The sequence below is a fragment of the Rhinopithecus roxellana genome, chromosome 3, assembly GCF_007565055.1.
Source record: "Rhinopithecus roxellana isolate Shanxi Qingling chromosome 3, ASM756505v1, whole genome shotgun sequence".
Taxonomy (NCBI): Eukaryota; Metazoa; Chordata; class Mammalia; order Primates; family Cercopithecidae; genus Rhinopithecus; species Rhinopithecus roxellana.
This window is the reverse complement of record NC_044551.1, coordinates 102,060,504-102,081,531: the sequence shown is the minus strand read 5'-3', so window position 1 is coordinate 102,081,531 and position 21,028 is coordinate 102,060,504. Positions and strand designations below refer to the sequence as shown.

General features: G+C 35.8%; 1 long non-coding RNA gene across 1 annotated transcript in view; it reads right to left on the bottom strand.

Moving 5' to 3' along the window:
• Window positions 1-18,789, bottom strand: part of LOC115896483 — a 182,226-nt gene extending 163,437 nt beyond the window's left edge. The window contains exon 1 of the long non-coding RNA XR_004056364.1: window positions 18,671-18,789. This is a non-coding gene — a long non-coding RNA (uncharacterized LOC115896483). The remainder of the gene's footprint in view (window positions 1-18,670) is intronic.
• Between the last annotated feature and the right edge of the window lie 2,239 nt (window positions 18,790-21,028).

Genomic DNA, 21,028 nt, shown 5'->3' with positions numbered 1-21,028 from the left:
TGCTGAACTTTAAAAAATGACCATGTGGCTTTAGTACCTAGTCAACAGAGGGGGACTACAGTACGCGAAGTCCCTTAACAGGTGGAGGCTAAGCTGTGGAGATGTGGCAGTGGGGAAATGTTGAGAGGTGGAGATGTTTGGTTCTTAGAAATTTCAATATAATATTTATCCTACACTTCTCACCGTATTGGGTTAAAGAAAAGTCTTGGCTAGACTGGTGTCTCCAAAATAAAACTAACACAAAAAGTCATTGGGATTTCAGATTTCATTTGGCCCCAATTCATTTTAGCCAGACAGAGGGTGATATAAATGAGACATTTTTTTTTGACTGTTCATTCAGTTCTGCATAGGATTATTTATTTATAGTCTAATTTTATAGAAGATAAAAAAAAGAGAACCAAGGCAAATATTTGGAATTTCAGGAAGCAGTGTAGATCTCCCAGGTGCCCTTGATTAGAATGTGCTCAATATAGTACATGGTGAAGTTAAATGTCAACTAAACAGAGCTGCAATTGTGAGTTGGTTTGACTTGACAGATGGTGGGGGGTGGGGTGGGGGCATTGTTTTCTGGCCACTTCCCGTTGAAAAGGTCAACCAATCACAATAATTAGGGATGATTTTGTATTAGTATTGTTCAACTTGGGAAGAACAGTAAATAGTTAGAATGTACAGTTTCTACATAGAGACTATTGATCTTAACCAGGGATTTTTATGAATTGGAAATAATTTTCAGGAGTTCAGTCATAAGCGTACTTATCCTCACTTGTTCTAAGGAGATTGATTTTACAATGATGTTTTTGAAATTCACTGTTAACAAAAGGAAAGCCCCCTAAAATCAGACAATCTACAATGGATTAGTCATGTTAATGCATGAACATTCAGAGATTACAATACTTGTGAGAGCCCAAGCATTTCAGTTGCTGTTTTGGAAGATGTGCAGTGAATCTTACTTTTCAATCAGCATAAGTCTAAATGATAGCAAGTCTTTGCCAAAAGCAATTTTCTGCTGAGTTTATATGGGTGTGTGTGTGTCTATTTAGCAAAAACATAAATTGCAAGATATTATTTTTTGAAACAACAACAAAAAAATGCAGCTGTTGGGAAACTTGAATAGTTACCAATTGAGGGTAGAAGGCAGATTTTACAAAACAGGTATAAGGGGGAAATCCAGGCTTGAGGAACTCCTGCTGGGCAAACTCGGGGCTTTTGCTCTTGTTGTCCCCTTTTTGGGAACATTTCTCATGGTATCTGCTGAGATACCCCCTCATCTGAGAAGGCTTTCCTGAGCATTTTGTTTTAAATTATAGCCCTTCAGCTCTAGTACTCTTTCTCCCTCATTTCTACTTTCTTTTTCACCCTAGAACTTTTCAACATCTGACATATATGTGTTTCATTTAATTATTGTCTCTCAAATAGAGGTCAGATGTGTTTGTCTATTTTATTCAATGCTTTATTCCCAAACCTACAAGGGGGGCCGGGCACACAGGAGCTCAATAAATATTTATTGAATGAGGAAGGAGGAAAAGGCTACTGATTTTCTCTTCAAGAAGTGTCTTTTGAAAAATACTAAAGTCTTTATTGTACCTACATATATTGGAAATAGAAGTATGAATGTATAGGCATTTAGAGTTCATAACAGTTTTCATCTGAAGCCATAATAGCCAGAGGGAAGTTGATGGTTCTGCTAAGGTAACAATTGTGGTACATCCCTAAGACAACAGAAGGTGGTAGAATTACAAAATGAAAGCAGAAGTAGAAGTCTAGCCTAAGAATATTGAGAACTACCAATGGAGCACAGTTCTTTCCTGTGTAACTTTTCTTCCCTTCTCCTCTCCTTCCCCATCTCTCCTGGCCTTCGTTAGCCTTATTATTGGGAAGAGCTCCTCTCTGCTTAGGTTTTTGTCTCACTCTCTGTAGACCCGATTCCTTTGCTTTTCCAATCCATATGATACGTAACATGTCACTGTTATCTTACAGTCCTATCACCTAAAAATAGATTTAATTCTTTTGGTTAAGTTCCAATTCCAATATTTTTAGGGAAGGGCCCTGATTGACTCAAATTGGACCAGTTGGCTACCTGTGGAAGGGTAAGTTCTTTCCAAGAGGAAGTCACATTTATTAGGGTGATCAAATAGTTTATTATCCCAGTTGGGTGCTAAAATAATCAAAGTAACGGTTGTACCGTGGTATCTGTGGGGAATTGGTTCTAGGACCCTTTGTGGATACCAAAATCCACAGATGCTCAAGTCCCTTATATCAGATGGTGTGGTATTTGCATATAATCTATGCACATCCTCAAATATGTTTTAAATTATCTCTAGATTACTTACAATACCTAGTACAATGTAAATACTATGCAAATAGTTATGCTATATTGTTCAGGGAATAATGACAAGAAAAATGTCTGTACATGTTTAGTACAATTGTGACCATTCTTTTCTTTCTTTAAGTTCTGGGATACATGTGCTGAATGTGCAGGTTTGTTACACAGGTATACATGTGCCATGGTGGTTTGCTGCACCTATCAACCCATCATCTAGGTTTTAAGCCCCGCATGCATTAGTTAATTGTCCTAATGCTTTCCCTCCCCTTGCTCCCCACCCCCTGACGGGCCCCAGTGTGTGTGATGTTCCCCTCCCTATGTCCATGTGTTCTCACTGGTCAACTCCCACTTACGAATGAAAACATGCAGTGTTTGGTTTTCTGTTCCTGTGTTAGTTTACTGAGGATGATGGTTTCCAGCTTCATTCATGTCCCTGCAAGGGACATGAACTCCTTCTTTTTTATGGCTGCATAGTATTCCATGGTATACATGTGCCATATTTTCTTTTCGTTTTTATTATACTTTAAGGTTCTAGGGTATGTGCGCACAATGTGCAGGTTTGTTACATAAGTATACATGTGCCATGTTGGTGTGCTGTACCCATTAACTCGTCATTTCCATTATGTATATCTCCTAATGCTATCCCTCCCCTCTTCCTCCTCCTCACATTAGGCCCCAGTGTGTGATGTTCCCCTTCCTGTGTCCAGGTGATCTCACTGTTCAATTCCCACCTATGAATGAGAATATGCAGTGTTTGGTTTTCTGTTCTTGCGATAGTTTGCTGAGAATGATGGTTTCCAGCTGCATCCATGTCCCTACAAAGGACATGAACTCATCCTTTTTTATGGCTGCATAGCATTCCATGGTGTATATGTGCCACATTTTCTTAATCCAGTCTGTCACTGATGGACATCTGGGTTGATTCCAAATCTTTGCTATTGTGAACAGTGCCGCAATAAACATATGTGTTCATGTGTCTTTATAGCAGCATGATTTATAATCCTTTAGGTCTATCCTCAGTAATGCGATGGCTGGGTCAAATGGTATTTCTAGTTCTAGATCCTTGAGGAATCGCCACACTGTTTTCTACAATGGTTGAACTAGTTTATAGTCCCACCAACAGTGTAAAAGTGTTCCTATTTCTCCACATCCTCTCCAGCACCTGTTGTTTCCTGACTTTTTAATGATTGCCATTCTAACTGGTGTGAGATGGTATCTCATTGCGGTTTTGATTTGCATTTCTCTGATGGCCAGTGATGATGAGCATTTTTTCATGTGTCTGTTGGCTGCATAAATGTCTTTATGACATAAATGTCTTCTTTTTTATGGATATGAATCATCTGTTCATAACCTTTGCCCACTTTTTGATGGGGTGGTTTGTTTTTTTTCTCATAAATTTGTTTGAGTTCTTTGTAGGTTCTCGATATCAGTCCTTTGTCAGATGAGTGGATTGCAAAAATTTTCTCCCATTCTGTAGGTTGCCGTTTCACTCTGATGGTAGTTTCTTTTGCTGTGCAGAAGCTCTTTAGTTTAATTAGATCCTATTTGTCAATTTTGGCTTTTGTTGCCGTTGCTTTTGGTGTTTTAGACATGAAGTCCTTGCCCATGCCTATGTCCTGAATGGTACTACCTAGATTTTCTTCTAGGGTTTTTATGGTATGAGGTCTAACATTTAAGTCTCTAATCCATCTTGAATTAATCTTCATATAAGGAGTAAGGAAAGGATCCAGTTTCAGCTTTCTACTTATGGCTAGCCAATTTTCCCAGTACCATTTATTAAATAGGGAATCCTTTCCCCATTTCTTGTTTCTCTCAGGTTTGTCAAAGATCAGATGGCTGTAGATGTGTGGTATTATTTCTGAGGACTCTGTTCTGTTCCATTGGTCTATATCTCTGTTTTGGTACCAGTACCATGCTGTTTTGGTTACTGTACCCTTGTAGTATAGTTTGAAGTCAGGTAGTGTGACGCCTCCAGCTTTGTCCTTTTGACTTAGGAATGTCTTGGCAATGTGGGCTCTTTTTTGGTTCCATATGAACTTTAAAGCAGTTTTTCCAATTCTGTGAAGAAACTCATTGGTAGCTTGATGGGGATGGCATTGAATCTATAAATTACCTTGGGCAGTATGGCCATTTTCACGATATTGATTCTTCCTATCCATGAGCATGGTATGTTCTTCCATTTGTTTGTGTCCTCTTTGATTTCACTGAGCAGTGGTTTGTAGTTCTCCTTGAAGAGTTCCTTCACATCCCATGTAAGACCTTTCTCTCTGGCTGCCTTTTACAGTTTTTCCTTCATTTCAACTTTGGTGAATCTGACAATTATGTGTCTTGGAGTTGCTCTTCTTGAGGAGTATCTTTGTGGTGTTCTCTGTATTTCCTGAATTTGAATGTTGGCCTGCCTTGCTCGATTGGGGACGTTCTCCTGAATAATATCCTGCAGAGCGTTTTCCAACTTGTTTCCATTCTCCCCATCACTGTCAGGCACACCAATGAGATGTAGATTTAGTCTTTTCACATAATCCCATATTTCTTGGATACTTTGTTCATTTCTTTTTACTCTTTTTTCTCTAAACTTCTCCCTCACTTCATTTCATTCATTTGATCTTCAATCACTGATACTCCTTCCAGTTGATCGAGTCAGTTACTGAAGCTTGTGCATTTGTCACGTAGTTCTCGTGTCATGGTTTTCATCTCTATCAGTTCATTTATGAACTTCTCTACATTGGTTATTCTATTATCCATTCTTCCATTCTTTTTTCAAGGTTTTTAATTTCTTTGCACTGGGTATGTACTTCCTCCTTTAGCTCTGAGAAGTTTGATCAACTGAAGCCTTCTTCTCTCAACTCATCAAAGTCATTCTCCATCCAGCTTTGTTCTGTTGTTGGCGATGAGCTGTGTTCCTTTGGAGGGGGGTATGTGCTCTGATTTTTTTGAATTTCCAGCTTTTCTGCACTGCTTTTTCCCCATCTTTGTGGATTTTATCTGCCTTTGGTCTTTGATGATAGTGACGTACTGATGGGGTTTTGGGATGGGTGTCCTTTCTGTTTGTTAGTTTTCCTTCTAACAGGACCCTCAGCTGCAGGTCTGTTGGAGTTTGCTTGAGGTCCACTCCAGACCCTCTTTGCCTGGGTGTTAGTGGCAGAGGCTGCAGAAGATAGAATATTGCTGAACAGCAAGTGTTGCTGTCTGATTCTTGCTCTGGAAGCTTCGTCTCAGAGGTGTACCCAACCGAGGTATGAGGTGTCAGTCTGCACCTAGTGGGGGATGTCTCCAGTTAGGCTACTCAGGGGTCAGGGACCCACTTGAGCAGGCAGTCTGTCCGTTCTCAGATCTCAACCTTCGTGCTGGAAGAACCACTGCTCTCTTCAAAGCTGTCAGACAGGGACGTTTACATCTGCAGAGGTTTCTGCTGTTTTTTATTTAGCTATGCCCTGTCCCTAGAGGTGGAGTCTACAGAGGCAGGCAGGCCTCCTTGAGCTGCGGTGGGCTCCACCCAGTTCGAGCTTCCCAGCGGCTTTGTTTACCTACTTAAGCCTCAGCAATGTTGGGCGCCCCTCCCCCAGCCTCACTGCCACCTTGCAGTTAGATTTCACACTGCTGTGCTTGCAATGAGGGAGGCTCCATGGGCATGGGACCCTCTGGGCCAGGCGGGGGATATAATCTGATGCACCATTTGCTAAGACCCTTGGTAAAGCGCAGTATTAGGGTGGGTGTTACTCGATTTTCCAGGTGTTGTGTGTCTCAGTTTCCCTTGGCTAGGAAAAGGAATTCCCTTCCCCCTTGCGTTTCCCAGGTGAGGCGATGCCTTGTCCTGCTTCAGGTCTCGCTGGTTGGGCTGCACCCACTGACCAGCACCGACTGTCCTACACGCCCCAGTGAGATCAACCCAGTACCTCAGTTGAAAAGGCAGAAATCACCCGTCTTCTGTGTTTCTCACGCAGGGGGCTGGAGGCTGGGACTGTTCCTATTCGGCCATCTTGGACATATGCCCTCCCCCTCCCCAAATTCCTCCACATTTTCTTTATACAGTCTATCATTTGTGGGCATTTGGGTTGGTTCTAAGTCTTTGCTATTGTAAATAGTGCTGCAGTAAACATATGTGTGCATGTGTCTTTATAGTAGAATAATCTTTTGGATTTATACCCAATAATGGGATTGCTGGGTCAAATGGTATTTCTGGCTCTAGATCCTTGAAGAATTGCCACACTGTCTTCCACAATGTAGCCATTATTTTTTCCTTAATATTTTTGATTGGTGGTTGGTTGAATCTGTGGGTGCAGAACCCATGGATACTAAGGGCTGTCTGTATAGAGTTTTTGAAATAATTGTTTACTTACCAACATATTAGTTGTGATGGCACCTCCTTAAAAATATCTTATTCAAAGTTATTAAAATAAAATAAATATTCTTTCCCTAAGAATGAAATGAGTTACATCTGTGTACAATGAAGCAAAAAGTAAAATAAATTATTTATGCCAATTATATGAACTTTAAAAAATGACAATGTGGCTTTAGTACCTAGTCATAATGGGCACTCGGTATTTGCTGGATAAAGGGATGAAAAAACATAACATTTCAATGAGATTTTATTGCTCTGAGTAGGAGAAATTCAACAGATGCTGTTAAATCCTTTATTTAAGTAAGTCTGGATTCCAGTATCTACTGAGCTGGTATGTTGAGCCTCAGAATTTGCCAACATTTTGCAAATACAAATGCAAAATATAGGAGAATAGATGATGCTTCTTTCAGACAGTCCCCTATAACCAACCAAGTGAGGCAGGCCTCCTTGATACCATAGCTAAATATGTTTATCCTGCGTTCATCAGTTCCACCATAGACCTCCCAACCTACCATCCACTGGATTACCAACCTTCCTAAAAGGCCATTCACAACATTTCCCACTTAAATTTTGTTTGGCTTTAAAGACTACTCCATTGGAATCTATCTTTTCCTTTACTCCTTTATTGAGCTCTCAAATCATTTCGTTTATGATTTGTCCCCTTAGACTGTTTGTACACTTGAGCATTTTGCACTTATAAACTCCCACTGTACTGGGCAAACAGTAGGTGTTTAGTAAATACATTTTGTGTTTTTTATTGCTCAAAATGACCAAAATAATTGTTCTTTGTATATGTTAAAGCGAACTAAATATGACCTGAAAAGGACTCCATGCATCTATATTTGAGTCTTTGAGGACGAACTGTAACCTAGCTTAATAGGCAGACAAGATTGAAAATCTAGCTTAGGAGTATGTGCCTGTGCCAACAGCTGAGTCTTGGCCAACCCCAGCAGTCATACTTCAACCACTCATAGACTGATAGAACACTGCTGAGTGTTCAAACTGTGTTCAAATAAGGCAAATGAAAACCTGTAACCAATCCAACTGTTTCTGTATCTCACTTCTGATTTTTGTACATCACTTCTCTTTTGTCTATAAATTTCTTCTAACCATGAGGCACCCCTGCAGTCCCTCTGAATCTGCTGTGATTCTGAGAGCTGCCCGATTTGTGAATCATTCATTGCTCAGTTAAACCCCTTTAAATTTAATTCAGCTGAAGTTTTTCTTTTAGCATATATATTCATGTACTTTAACAATTTTTGAACCATATCTGTCCCTAATAGGGGGTAAGAATCTCTTTCTATGGAATCTATTTTAATATATTCTCATTCATTTTTAATTTTTCATAAGTTTCTTATAATTGTTGCAAAGTTAAATTTCTGTGACTCTACATTAGAGATCACTGTACATTAGAGACCATAATATCTTTAATTGAGAAAATATTCTCCCTATAGATCCTGAGGTAGAAAACAAAACTCTGCTGAATGAAGAATTTCAATTTAGATATTCTCATTTCTATTTTTTGTGTGTTGAAATACAAAAATATTTCAGATAAAATACTTTCACAGGTCCTGTCTTTTGCTTCCAATTAAAGTATCTGTCTTTGGAAAAGTCATTCTAAAAGACAAAATTTAATAAATAAAGATAATCACTATTTATGATTTCTTGAACGTTTTCTCATATTTAGATGCCATAATCATGGAATTTCTTAATTTTGTTACATTCTAGCACAGAATTAAAATTCATTCATTTAAAATTAGATCTATGAAAACGTTCTTTGTAACATTATATTAAAATAGAAGAAGTTAGGGGGACTAGATTCTTTTAAAAAGTGTCAATATCATAAAAGAGAAAGAAAAGCTGTGAAAATGTTCCAGATTAAAGAAAGCTTAAAGAGACATGACCACTAACAACCAAATCCTATATATGACTCTGGAGTGGATCCTGTACCAGATGGAGAAAATGCTCTAAAGAACATTATTAGATCAACTGACAAAATGAGAACGTGACAGTAGATTGGACAAAAATATTATACTAATATAAATTTACAAAATTGATAGCTGTAGCTATGAGAACATTCCTAATCTTAGGAAATATAAAATAAAATATTTAGAGTAAAGGGCCATGATGTATGTTACTTACCTTCAAATGGCTCAGGAGAAAGAGAGAGAAGGGATCGAGAATGTGGGGGAGATGAAGGGAGAAAGAAGGAAGCAGAGAAGAGAGAGAGGGTGACAGAGGGGAAGGAGAGGGAATGATAAAGCCAATGTGGCAAAATGTTAATTAAAAAATATGGGGCATGGGTATATGAGTATACCTTTAACAATATAATTTTAGCAACCTTTTGTAAATTTAAAATTATTTCTAAGACTAAATTTAAAAAATACCTTTATTACAATGAATAACAACATAATTACAGAATTTTAAATTTGGATCTTGCATACTGCTTGAGTTCTTATTATGTCAGTTTCGGGTTCTCTTTTGCTTTTGTAGAGATAATTTTAAATGGCTGATCATCTTTCTGATTTAGTCAGGTGCTGAGTGGTGAGAAATCTGTACACTACTGATGCCCCTCTTACTCTTTTGGATGTGACCGTGGCAGAAGTCAGAGGATAGAGTGGAGTCCATCAAACCCACCTGGCTTAATTCAAAGCAGCTATTGATAATACTACCTCAGTAACCAGTGGCAAATCCTGGACAAATGCTAAATCTGATGACACAGCAGATAAAAACAAGAACTATAAAACAAATGGGATGTGTGGATACTGTAATTAATAAGGAGTGTACTGTGAAAACCATGTGTATTGAAGTGGAGGGAGTTGATTCCGGGAACAGGGATGATAGTTGAGTAATACTAAAGATTTTGCTATATATGATGACATTCAGAATGGAATGAGAGGCCAAAACAGCAATGCAAGCCAGTCCAATTCCAGAAAAGGGTTCAAAACAGAGCCATGTTATTTTGACAATTGAGGGTCAGTAGTGCTTAATATTTGAAACATCTGCTAGAGGTTCATATGCATTCTTTTTAGAAGTAGTAAAAATACTATGTTTGCACTGTCAGAAATAGATGAAAGATGACAATTTATATTTTGTTGTTACCACTAGTGTAATTCTTTCATATTTCTATCTCAGTGATACTCAGTTTCATTTCTTCTTTTCTTGTGAAATTGTACTATCAAAATAAGCTGTCAGGTGTCAGAGTAGAAAAGTCTCTACTTCTTCTGCAGAGATGAAAGATTACTTAGATTATGCTCTCAATTATACATTATAAAAGGGTGTGGATATTCCTTCAATTTATACAATGGTTAAAACAGTGCCTTAAATAGACTTTATTTCCAGTAAAGAAAGGGAATTTTAGTATAGCTATATCCTAGCAGGAACAGTATTTCTACCCTGAATGAGATCACCTCCTTAATTAAAAATAGATAATTTTGAAACACATTAGAAAGGTGCCTTTTCCTCTCCCTCTCCTGTGCTAATTTCAAACATTTTTAGTGCTTCCTCTGTTCCAGGCACTATAATAAGTCTTTTACATATATTTTCTAATTTTATCCTTATTCTACTCTGAAAGATAGGTATTACTCCCATTTAATGTGTGAGAAAAATGACACTGAATAGTGGAACATAGTATTGATTTCAAAGTCAATAACTGAGAACAAAGTGTTGGCAAAACCAAGAATTGATTTCAAGTCTATCTGACTCTAAATCCTAGACTCATAACTATGACAAAATTTGGCCTCCCAATGACCTATAACCCTTCCCCATGGGTTATTGATTTTCCTTTTGAAAAACGCATTTAGGGGACTGGATTTACCCCTTGCCAGTTATTAGGAATACAATTTTGACTCCTCTACAAGTGTATCTCAGATATTTCAAACTCTATTGATTTCAGTAAGTCAGCCTGTTCTAGGGATTTGAATGATAAGAAATTTTCCTTGCTAGAAATGGGTTTATTTCTAACCCATTCTACTCTGAAAAGATTTTAAATGTTAAGACAATGATTTTCTGTATTAAGTCCCAGACGGTCTCTCTATAACTGATTTCTAACCACCTATGCTTAGCTGTCTTTAGAAATCAATAGAAGTCCAAGTCTTCCTCCATTTGATAAACCTTCAAATATTTTGAGGCAATCATAGTTTGTGCTATATTTTTTGTAGTTTATTAAAGAATTCTCAAGTCATATATCACCTATGTGATTCCAATGACCAAGTTTCATTTTCCCTTCTAAAAGGCAGAGGTTGGAAAAACACTTTTTGAAGCTTTTCCCTTTCTGAGATCAACTTGTCTGTTTTTCTCATAACTCCAGGAATCACTTTCAGGAATTTCATCTCAAGTTGATCTCAGATCCTTGAACAATTTTATTATCACCACTGCCCCTCCTCGTGAATTAGAATTATGGACAGACCAGGCACATGCTTAGATATCACTTTGCTGCCTCAACCCTTAGTCCTCAGTAGGTTTTCTATCACTTTTGTTGCATGGATGATTCCTTCACTGATTGGCTAGTGACTGCTAAACTTCTACCAGCCCTCTAACAATATTACATTATGGAATCCTTTCTACAGGTGTTTTCTCCTTTATTGCTTAAAATAATCTTCCAAAGTACATGTTACTGCTCCTATTAAATGAGAAAATGGTGAAAGGATAGCATGATACCTGGCCCACAGTAAGCCCTTAATAACTGTACTTTCCCCTTTCTTTCTTCCAGGGTAAACTGAAGTTTAGAGCAATTAAGTAATTTGCCTAACACCATGTAATCCAAGACTCAACATCAGTTCTTTATATTCTAAAACCTCTTCTCTTTCTACTATTTGCACTTTCTAACCCTGGATTATTTCCTCGAATGAAGTAATATGTGGCACTCAATGTCCAAAACAGATGAAGGTGGCTCTTAACAGTAAACAATGTGTAGTTTATGAGTTAAGCATATATTTACTTATTTCACAATCAATTAATGAGAAGAATGAAGCTTCTTTGATGCCAAACACAACATTTTGAGTTTGTAGATATAAACATTATTTCAGCATATCAAGTAAATGTTCTTCTGATCAATGTATGTACCTGTAGATGACATTTTGTAAAAGATGACCTTTTAATCTTAGGATATTCTTCAATTAAATGGATCAGTAGCTTCAAAGTAGAATAGAATAATAGAACTATTTTGCTTTAAATTTGAGTTAATAAGGCTAATAAGTGCTCACATTCCTTATCTTTGAGAGGTGCCAGGGATTAGAAATGTTATGCAGTAAGACTGTAGGCCTTCAAATATCAGTTCTTTTAGAAGTTTGACACTGGGCAAATTACTTAAGCATTTTGTAACTTTATTTTCTTATCAGTATAATGGGCACATTGTTAGGGCTCAACAGATATTACCTATTATTTCAAGGTATAAATATAATGTAACATAATATGAGCTCTCCAACCTGTAAATCATATATAAAAGTATAAATAATATTATCACGACTAAGTGCTGACACATTCTGGGGATTGTCAGTGAACTTGTTATGTTAGGATGGACTTTTTCCCCTGACAGATCTACCCGTGTAACATTGGGAACTAAAATAAGTCATGTGATATTAAATTTTATAAGCATATTCACTGAACTAAAATTTCAAAAGGGTCAGCCCTGAGCTACAAACCTCTTAACAAATGACGTACTTATGAGAAGTTTAAACATATTCCCAGTATGGTAGATGAAGCTTTTATTCCAAAACTGAGCTAAAATCGAAGTGCAAGTTAACTTGTATGTTAATATATTACATAATAAACTATAATTAGCTTTATAGTTTATAACATTGATTAACATATAAATATGCATACATATAGAGGTTTCAATCAAGTGCTTTGGGATGTCCTAAGTACCTATAGATTACTGTTTTAAAATTTCTTATTATAATATATGAGGCTAAAGAGTGTCCTTATTTGTTATCAAAGCTCCTTTCAAAATAAATATGTGCTTGCTTTTTATTTTTCATTTTGTCACCAATAAGCTATATCTACATCATTTAATTGGCTACATCACCAAATCTCTCTATGCCTGTTTCTTCATGACAAAAACAGGGATATTAACAGCTATCTGATAGGGTAGATTCAATAAAATAATATTTATAATACACTTAGTGTTTGCCTATGACATGATAAGTATTCATTAAATGATATCTATTTTCATATTGCTATTTTTTTCTTATATTAGATATGTTTGTGGGTTTTGAAGTGGACAAATTAGAAACATTATTCTATGAAAGAAAATTAGGAAGGGCTCCACTTCTTATTGCCTTTCCAGAAGCAAATATAATCAATTTTACTACCTTAGAACCGAAGTTTCACAAATTGAGGGCCAAATGTGGGAAACTGACTTCAATTATATGTATGCAGATGGTTTTATAATTCAGAATATTGCCCATGTGGGAGAATTTGGTAGGTGAATAAAATAAGAACTTTAATGACACGATTGCTTTTTATGTGACCAGAGATTTAGCTAATTTACAATGTTTGGCTCTTGGTGGATTGAAGAGAGTAGAGTGTTTGGTCTGAGTCTAAATCAATTTTGCTGCAGTGGAAAAGCACAGGGAAACAACCTCCAAATAGAAATATAAAATCCTTCAAGAAGTCTATACAAGTAACCTTTACTGGTAATAGGATCTTCTTTCTCTTACCAACTGTGCTATTTTAAATATTTCAACACCACTATTGGTATGTTAAAAAAAACCAGAGCTCAAAAATAACAAGTACTCCTAAATAATAGTCTGGAAAATAATTCAATTACAATATACTTTAATATAATCAGTTTGTACAAAAACACATATTAAAATAGACAATCTGTCTCATTAACATTCAGCAGGCATCTCACTCAGCTGGAACTGAACTTATTTCAGACTCACACATACAGAAATCTCAGATAGATTACAAATATATGGGCATGCACAAAATTAAATAGAAAATGCTTTATAAGTGCTTAAGGAGCTGAGATTATTTTGGTGGGCACATCTGTATATTTTATGACATACTGTGTCATTGCCTTTTCAAATTTGAGTAAATTATAGTTTTGCAAACCATAATTACATTGGTTCATGCTTGATGGTTATGCTTTGTAATACTGAGCCAATATTAATAAAGATTTCCTAAATTTATGTCTCATTCCCTGTATGTCATGTTACTGCTTATTTGTTTCGGATAATTATACTCATCTATCACTTTTATTTTGTGATTGGATACCACTCCCTTAGTCCCATAGCTTTCATCTGTTTTACAGTATTCAGACTGTGGTTTACATTTTTTTTTTTTTCCTTTTGGCCAATACTTGTCTCTCAACTGAGTGATCCTTTCACCTTTCTGTCCACCATCCTTTCTACTCATCAAAACCAGATTGCATTTTGCTGCAGAAGAAAGATGTGTTCAATAAAACTTTGCCAAGAAGATGGTTATTGATATGTCTTTGAAAGGCAGCTGTATAGCTTATGTACCACTAGGGACTGGAGTAGTGAGACTTAAATTGCTTGTGGTACCAAGAAAAAGCAAATCCATTTCTTTGCAACTTAAGAATTTGAAATAGTCTTTCTGTATTTCTCATATCTGAAAAGAGAATTGTGAGTAAAGAAATGGTCCTTGGAGTTAGGCTGAATAATTAGGTTACCATTATGGAAAATGCTATTTATAGGAAATACTGAAATATTTTATAGTCGTACTCTTAAGCATGTAATTAGATTTAGAGGTAACGTAGTAAAATCATTTACAGCTGGATTTTTAAGTCTTTCTAAAATTTCTGTAAAGACATCTTTGCAAATACCAATACATATTTAAAATCCTTAGGAAAACCACAGCATCTCCTGTGAAATATTTTACTTTAGGAATACTTCATTCAAGGCTTTCACTAACTTGAGTATAGATTTTTTTGAGATCTAAGGAAGCCATGAGTAAGCCTCTGATTAATATAAAGAAAAATAAGTGCTGGTAAATATAGTAGAAACTCATTAAAGGTTCATTGAAAACCTACAGGCATCAATCAATTATATACAAATGACTCTTCAGAAGGGGCAATTGAAATTCAAAGATGTGTCCCTTTATGCTGTCCGGTGGGAAAATGTCAATTTCAAAATATGTTTTTGCAAATAGAAATTATAGAAATTCTCTTTGGTAGCCTAGTCTGAGGAATAAAAATGCTTTTTCTAAAGTTTTCCTGAACAGTTTTCTGGTTAAGTGTTAAAAACATTCTTAGCATTTTATCATTCTTCATAATCCATAACTAAATAATTGCTACCTCTAATTAGATCATGTTTAACGTGAACTAGTCCAAACTATTTTTAACATTAAAGATTTGTTTTCCTTTTTACTCTGCTCTTGTTTCCTAAAGTTCTTCTGCTAACTTAACATACATCTGCCATTTTTTAACATTATTTTCATTATTGTCATTAATTTAAAAAACTGTTTATGGAAAATATACCCATCTTCCCATTTAAAGTCCCTGTACTCCAACATGGGAAGATACAAAAATGTGAAATATGGTCATGACCTGAAGAAGTTTCCCCTCTAACTGTGGGACACTATGTTCTTAAACGCAACTCCTGACTCCAGATTCTTCCCCACTCCCACTACCTTTTAGAATGTCACCAGACACACAAATGCAAATTTCCAGGTAACTTGAAAAAGCAATACAAATTTCTAAGTCTCTCTTCAATCTCTTTCTCATATCTCAATGAATGCAAAGGGAAATGCAAAAGAACCCAACAGAGAGTTGATTTTACTTGAAGTCTTGAGGTCCACAGAGAAGTCTTGATGACAACCTGAACTTTGAATGCACTGCGCTACTAACATACATATTTATTGGCTTGAGAACAACCTCTGTCCAATCAATCATTGGATGATAGCAAAACTAGGCAAACATAGGGGCAACCCCTTAAAGGCTAATCTTAAAAACAATGATAATTTCAAAAATTGAATAGAGATACCAGTGGCCACACACTGCACATGAAGCAGATTTTATAGGTTTGGACCATACAAATTACAAAAAACTAATAAAAAACCAGCACCAATAAGAACTCTGGGGGAGAAATCAGAATTCATAGCTGGTATCGTGTATTATTTAAAACAATTTTCAACAAAAAGATAAGATATACAAAGAATGAGGAAAGTATAACTCAGAAAAAAGCAGTAGATGATCACTCCAATTAAAGAAGTTAGATTTAGCAAAAGCTTAAAGCAGCTATTATGAATATGTTCAAAGAACTGAAAGAAATAATGTTTAATGAGTTAAAGGAAAACATGACAATAATGAATCAGTCAATGGAGAACCTCAATAAGGAGATGGAAATTTTTTTTAAATAGGATATTTAAAACCAATTATTTTAAATAAAAACACTGAAAGACAATCTTGGCAATACCATTCAGGGCATAGGCATGAGCAAAGATTTATGACAAAAACACCAAAAGCAATTGCAACAAAAGCAAAAATTGACAAATGAGATGTAATTAAACTAAAGAGCTTCTGCATGGCGAAAGAAACTATTAACAGAGTACACAGACAATCTTCAGAGTGGGAGAAAAAATTTGCAAACTATGCTTCTGACAAAGATCTAATATCCAGCATCTATGGGGAACTTAAACAAATTAACAAAAATAAACAAACAACCCTATTAAAAAGTGGGCAAAGGACATGAACAGACACTTTTCAAAAGAAGACATACATGTAGCCAACAAGCATATGAAAAATAGCTCAACATCTCTGATCGTTAGAGAAATACAAATCAAAACCACAATAAGATACCATCTCACACCAGTCATAATGTCTATTATAAAAAAGTCAAACTATAACAGATGCTGGTGAAGAAAAAGGAACGCTTATGTGTTGTTGGTGGAAATGTAAATTAGTTCAACTGTTGTGGAAGACAGTGTGGTGATTCCTCAAAGACATAAAGATAGAATACCATTCGCCTCAGTAATACCATTACTGGGTACCAAAGGAATATAAATCATTCTGTCATAAAGACACATGCATGTGTGTATTCATTGCAGCACTATTTGTAATAGCAAAGCCACGGAATCAACACAAATGCCCCTCAATGACACACTGGATAAAGCAAATGTAGTACATATACACCATGGAATACTATGTAGCCATAAAAAAGAATGAGATCATGTCTTTTGCCAGGACACAGATGGAGCTGGAGGCCATTATTCTTAGCAAACTAATGCAGTAACAGAAAACCATGTACCACATGTTCTCACTTATAAGTGGGAGCTGAATGATGAGAACACATGTACATATGGAGGAAAACAATACACACTGATGCCTATTGGAGCCAGTGGAGGGTGGAGGGTAGGAGAAGGAAGAGTATCAGGAAAAATAACTGATGGGTACTAGGCTTAACAGCTGAGTGATGGAATAATCTGTACAACAAACCCCCATGACACAAATTTACTTATGTAACAAACCTGCACATGTATGCCTCAACTTAAAAGTTAAAAACAAAGAACAAAATAGAAATTCTAAAATTAACAAGTACAATTAATACAATAAAAATTGCAACAGAGGACATCAACAGCAGATAGGAGATGGAAAAAAAATCCATGAAATAGAAAATAGATAAATAGAAATGATGAAGAATACAGAGAGAAAATATTTAAGAAATATGAGCAGAACTCAAAGACATGTGGGACCATGTTAAGTGTACCAACATGGGTGTAACTAGAGACTCAGAAGGAGAAGAGAGAAAGCAAGCAATGGAAAATATATTTGAAGAAATAATGGCCAGAAAATCCCCAAATTTGATGAAAACCATTAACTACACATTCAAAAAGTTCAACAAACCCTAAGTAGGATAAATATGAAGAACTTTACACCTAGGCACATCATACTGTTAAAAATAAAAGTCGAAGGAAAAGAAAAAAGTCTTAAAAGCAGCAAAAGAAAAATAGGTAGATAGTCCCTGACTTACAATAGTTTGAGGATTTTTCCACTTTGTGGTGGTGCAGAAGTGATATGCATTTAGTGGAGACTTTCGAGTACATTTAGTAGAGTATTTTGAGTACAACCATTTTGTTTTTTCACTTTCAGTACAATATTCAATAAATTAGGTGAGATAGTCAGCACCTTATTATGAAGTCGGCTTTGTATTAGATTATTACAGCCTAGTAGGTGGTGGCCAGGATTCAAACCGAAAACTTCTGATTTCAAGTGTTTCAGAATCTACTACATGAGGGACCTAAATCCCATAATTCCCACTTACTTGTGAAAGCATTTTAATGTAAAATAAAGTCTTCTAATCTAAGGGTGGAAAATCACAACTTATTTGCAGGAGTAAGTTTTCGCCTTAACAAGTTTACCAAGAATGTACAAAATAAAATCTTAACACCAGCCATGGGGTAAGGATAGTGTGGGAGAAATGGCAGTGGAAGTGGGAATTATGGTAATTCTTGGTAGATTTTCTGCCCAAATGGGTTGAAATATGTTTAAGACACTTTTGTTATTTTCATTGTGTCACAATCATTACAGGATAACTGTTAATGTAATCTATTGTAATGGTACGTGGTAAATCCTAACAGTATTCTGATAACACAGGTTGTTTTTACTTGACTTTATAAATGTAAGGAATACAGGTAAAATAACTGTGGTAAGTAGAATTTAGAATTGCAGTCTAAGTACATGGCTGTTGTTCTAATCATGGGAAAAAAATGTTCTGTTGAAATTGCTGCTGCTAAGTCCTTGCTAAAGAATCTATTCACCATAGAATCAGAGTCAAGTGAATGGAATCGATCATTACAGGGCTCGATAGCAAACTCTGCAGGCTACAGATTTTGGATCACAGTCTTTTTCTAACTCCCTCCAGTCATGAGCTGTGGGCATGATTTTTCAAGTTATTTGCAACCAGATATTTGACCTTTTAAGGCCAAGAGAAAAAGTATAAAATTTACAGTAATTTTTCTTCCAGTAAAATTAAGTGAGTTACCTGGTTTATTAGGTAAGAGGTAATTTAGTATGCATATTTAAACAGTAGATCATTAGCACTTACTTTTCTTAAGGTCTTTCACAATGGGGAGAGTGGACAGATGATTTTTGCTCCTTGTTTTCCAATGTCCCAAAGGTCATTCTTTATTTCTCTTTAAGCCATCAGGAAGTCAGGCACTCCTGACTCATACGCCCTTTTTCTCCTCGCATAGAAACCTGGTTTGACATGTCACAAGTGTTGTACAGGTCATTTGCGTTGCAGAAAGGAACCAGGGAGCCAGTGAAATGTAGCTGCTTTTTAAAAAAAGGTTGAAAAAAAATCAATAATAAATTATCTTCCTACACAGCAGTTTAGGTTCTTTGCACGTCCCCTCTGACATGTAGATGTAGTTATAAATTGATTTAGTTGGGGACCGTAAAGAATCTCACTTGCTCTGGACTGCCTAGTGAAAGTGTGTTAGTGAAATAAAAATAACCCACCTTGTCAGAGAGCCTTTCTAGGAGCCGCCGAACCCAGCAAGTTATTTTTATAGTTTAATGAGCTAAGCTCTGGCTTCCACAGGGAGACACAACAAGTGGAGTGCTTCATAATTTACTGCTGTAAAATGATCAGGATTCATGTTGTCTATAAAACATGAAAAACATTCTTCATTCCTTACCAATTAGATCATAGTTACAACTCACAGTTCCTTTGAGCTTAAAAGAAAAAATTTAACTGCTAGACATAAATGAATGCTGTGGTTAAATTAAACCCTTCAACAGCCCAAACAGGCTTGAAAGAAATGCCTTCTGGATGTTATTAACACGCATATTTAAGTGCTATTTTTAAATTTTAACTGCAAGCCATAGCAAGCACAAATGTTTAGAATAGCTATTTTGGCATCATAGCATTGCTTTCACATTTTTCATCTTTCCCAATTCTTTCCAATAATTATTTCACCTTTTATTTTATTTTTTTTTAATTTACAGAGATAAGAAATTTGTTTTATGAGAGTAATTGTATTTTGGGAAGCAAAAAGCAATCAATGTCAATGCAGCTTTTGAGTAAAAAGTCCTCTTTTCAATTATGTCAACACAATCATGTTTCATTTTCCATGAGTATTCTAAAATCTGCAGGAATCGAATATTTGAACTCCATAACTTTTAAAATGTATAATTTATTTATAATTATTATGATATATTCATTATAGAAAAATGTAAACATAACTATAAGGAAGATAATTAAAGCTACCCATACCAACCAAAGTAAAATCTGGGCATAAAACTTTCCAGTGTGTGTATGTGTGTGGGTGGGCTGTAGAGAAAGAGAGAAGGGGAGGAGGAGAAAGATAGAGAGAGAAAGAAGATGAGAAGAGAGGAGGAAGAGAGAGAAAGAGAAATGAAGAGGCAAAGAGAGGCAGAAAGAGACAACGATAAAGAGATTTAGTTTTTTATATTGTCTATGTCACAACAATATATATTTTCTTATGACTTTACATTCTTTTTGAACACAAAAATGTGTTAGTTTTCTTGGGCTGCCATAACAAAATATCACAGACTGGGTGGTTCTTAAATAAGTGAAATTTATTTCTCATAGTCCTGGAGGCTGGAAGTACAAGATCTACTTGTTAGTAGGTTTGGTTTCTCCTCAGTACTCTCTCCTTGGCTTGTAGACTGCCAAATTCTCATTGTGTCCTCAATGACCTTTTTTATCTGTGCATGTACACATGCCCCTGACATTTCTTCTTCTTATAAGTGTGCCAGTTCCACTGGGTTAGGGCCCCATCCTTCTAAGTTCATTTAACCTTTAATACCTCTTTAAAGGCCTTATCACCACATACAGTCATCTTGGGGGGTTAGGGCTTCAACATATGAATTCTAGGGAAGCACAATTCAGTCCAGAACACATGACTTTAAAAGTTCACATCATAGTTTATCATATATGTCTCCTATATTTAAATAATTATGCTGATTTTTAGCAATTAGATTTATTTTATTTTTCATTGACAAATAAGAATGGTGTATTTTTACATGTGCACACACACAAATATGCAAATACACAAATTACACAAATACAATGTGATGTTTATATATAAATATATAATATATATGTACATGCATTATGGATTTTATCATGCTAATTAACCCATCTACTGTCTCCCATACTTATTATTTTTGTGCTGAGAACATTTAAATCATCTCCTTTTGACAATTTTGAAATATATGATATATTATAATTAACTATGGTCATCATGCTGTGCAATAGACCTCAAAAACCTATCCCTCCTGTAGAACTAAAACTTTGTACTCTTTGACCAGCATCTCTCAATTCCCTCCCCTCCCTGCCCGGCAGCTCTGGTAACCATCATTTCACTCTGTAATTCTGTGAGTTCAATTTTCTAGATTCCACATATAAGTGACATCGTGCAGTATTTGTCTTTCT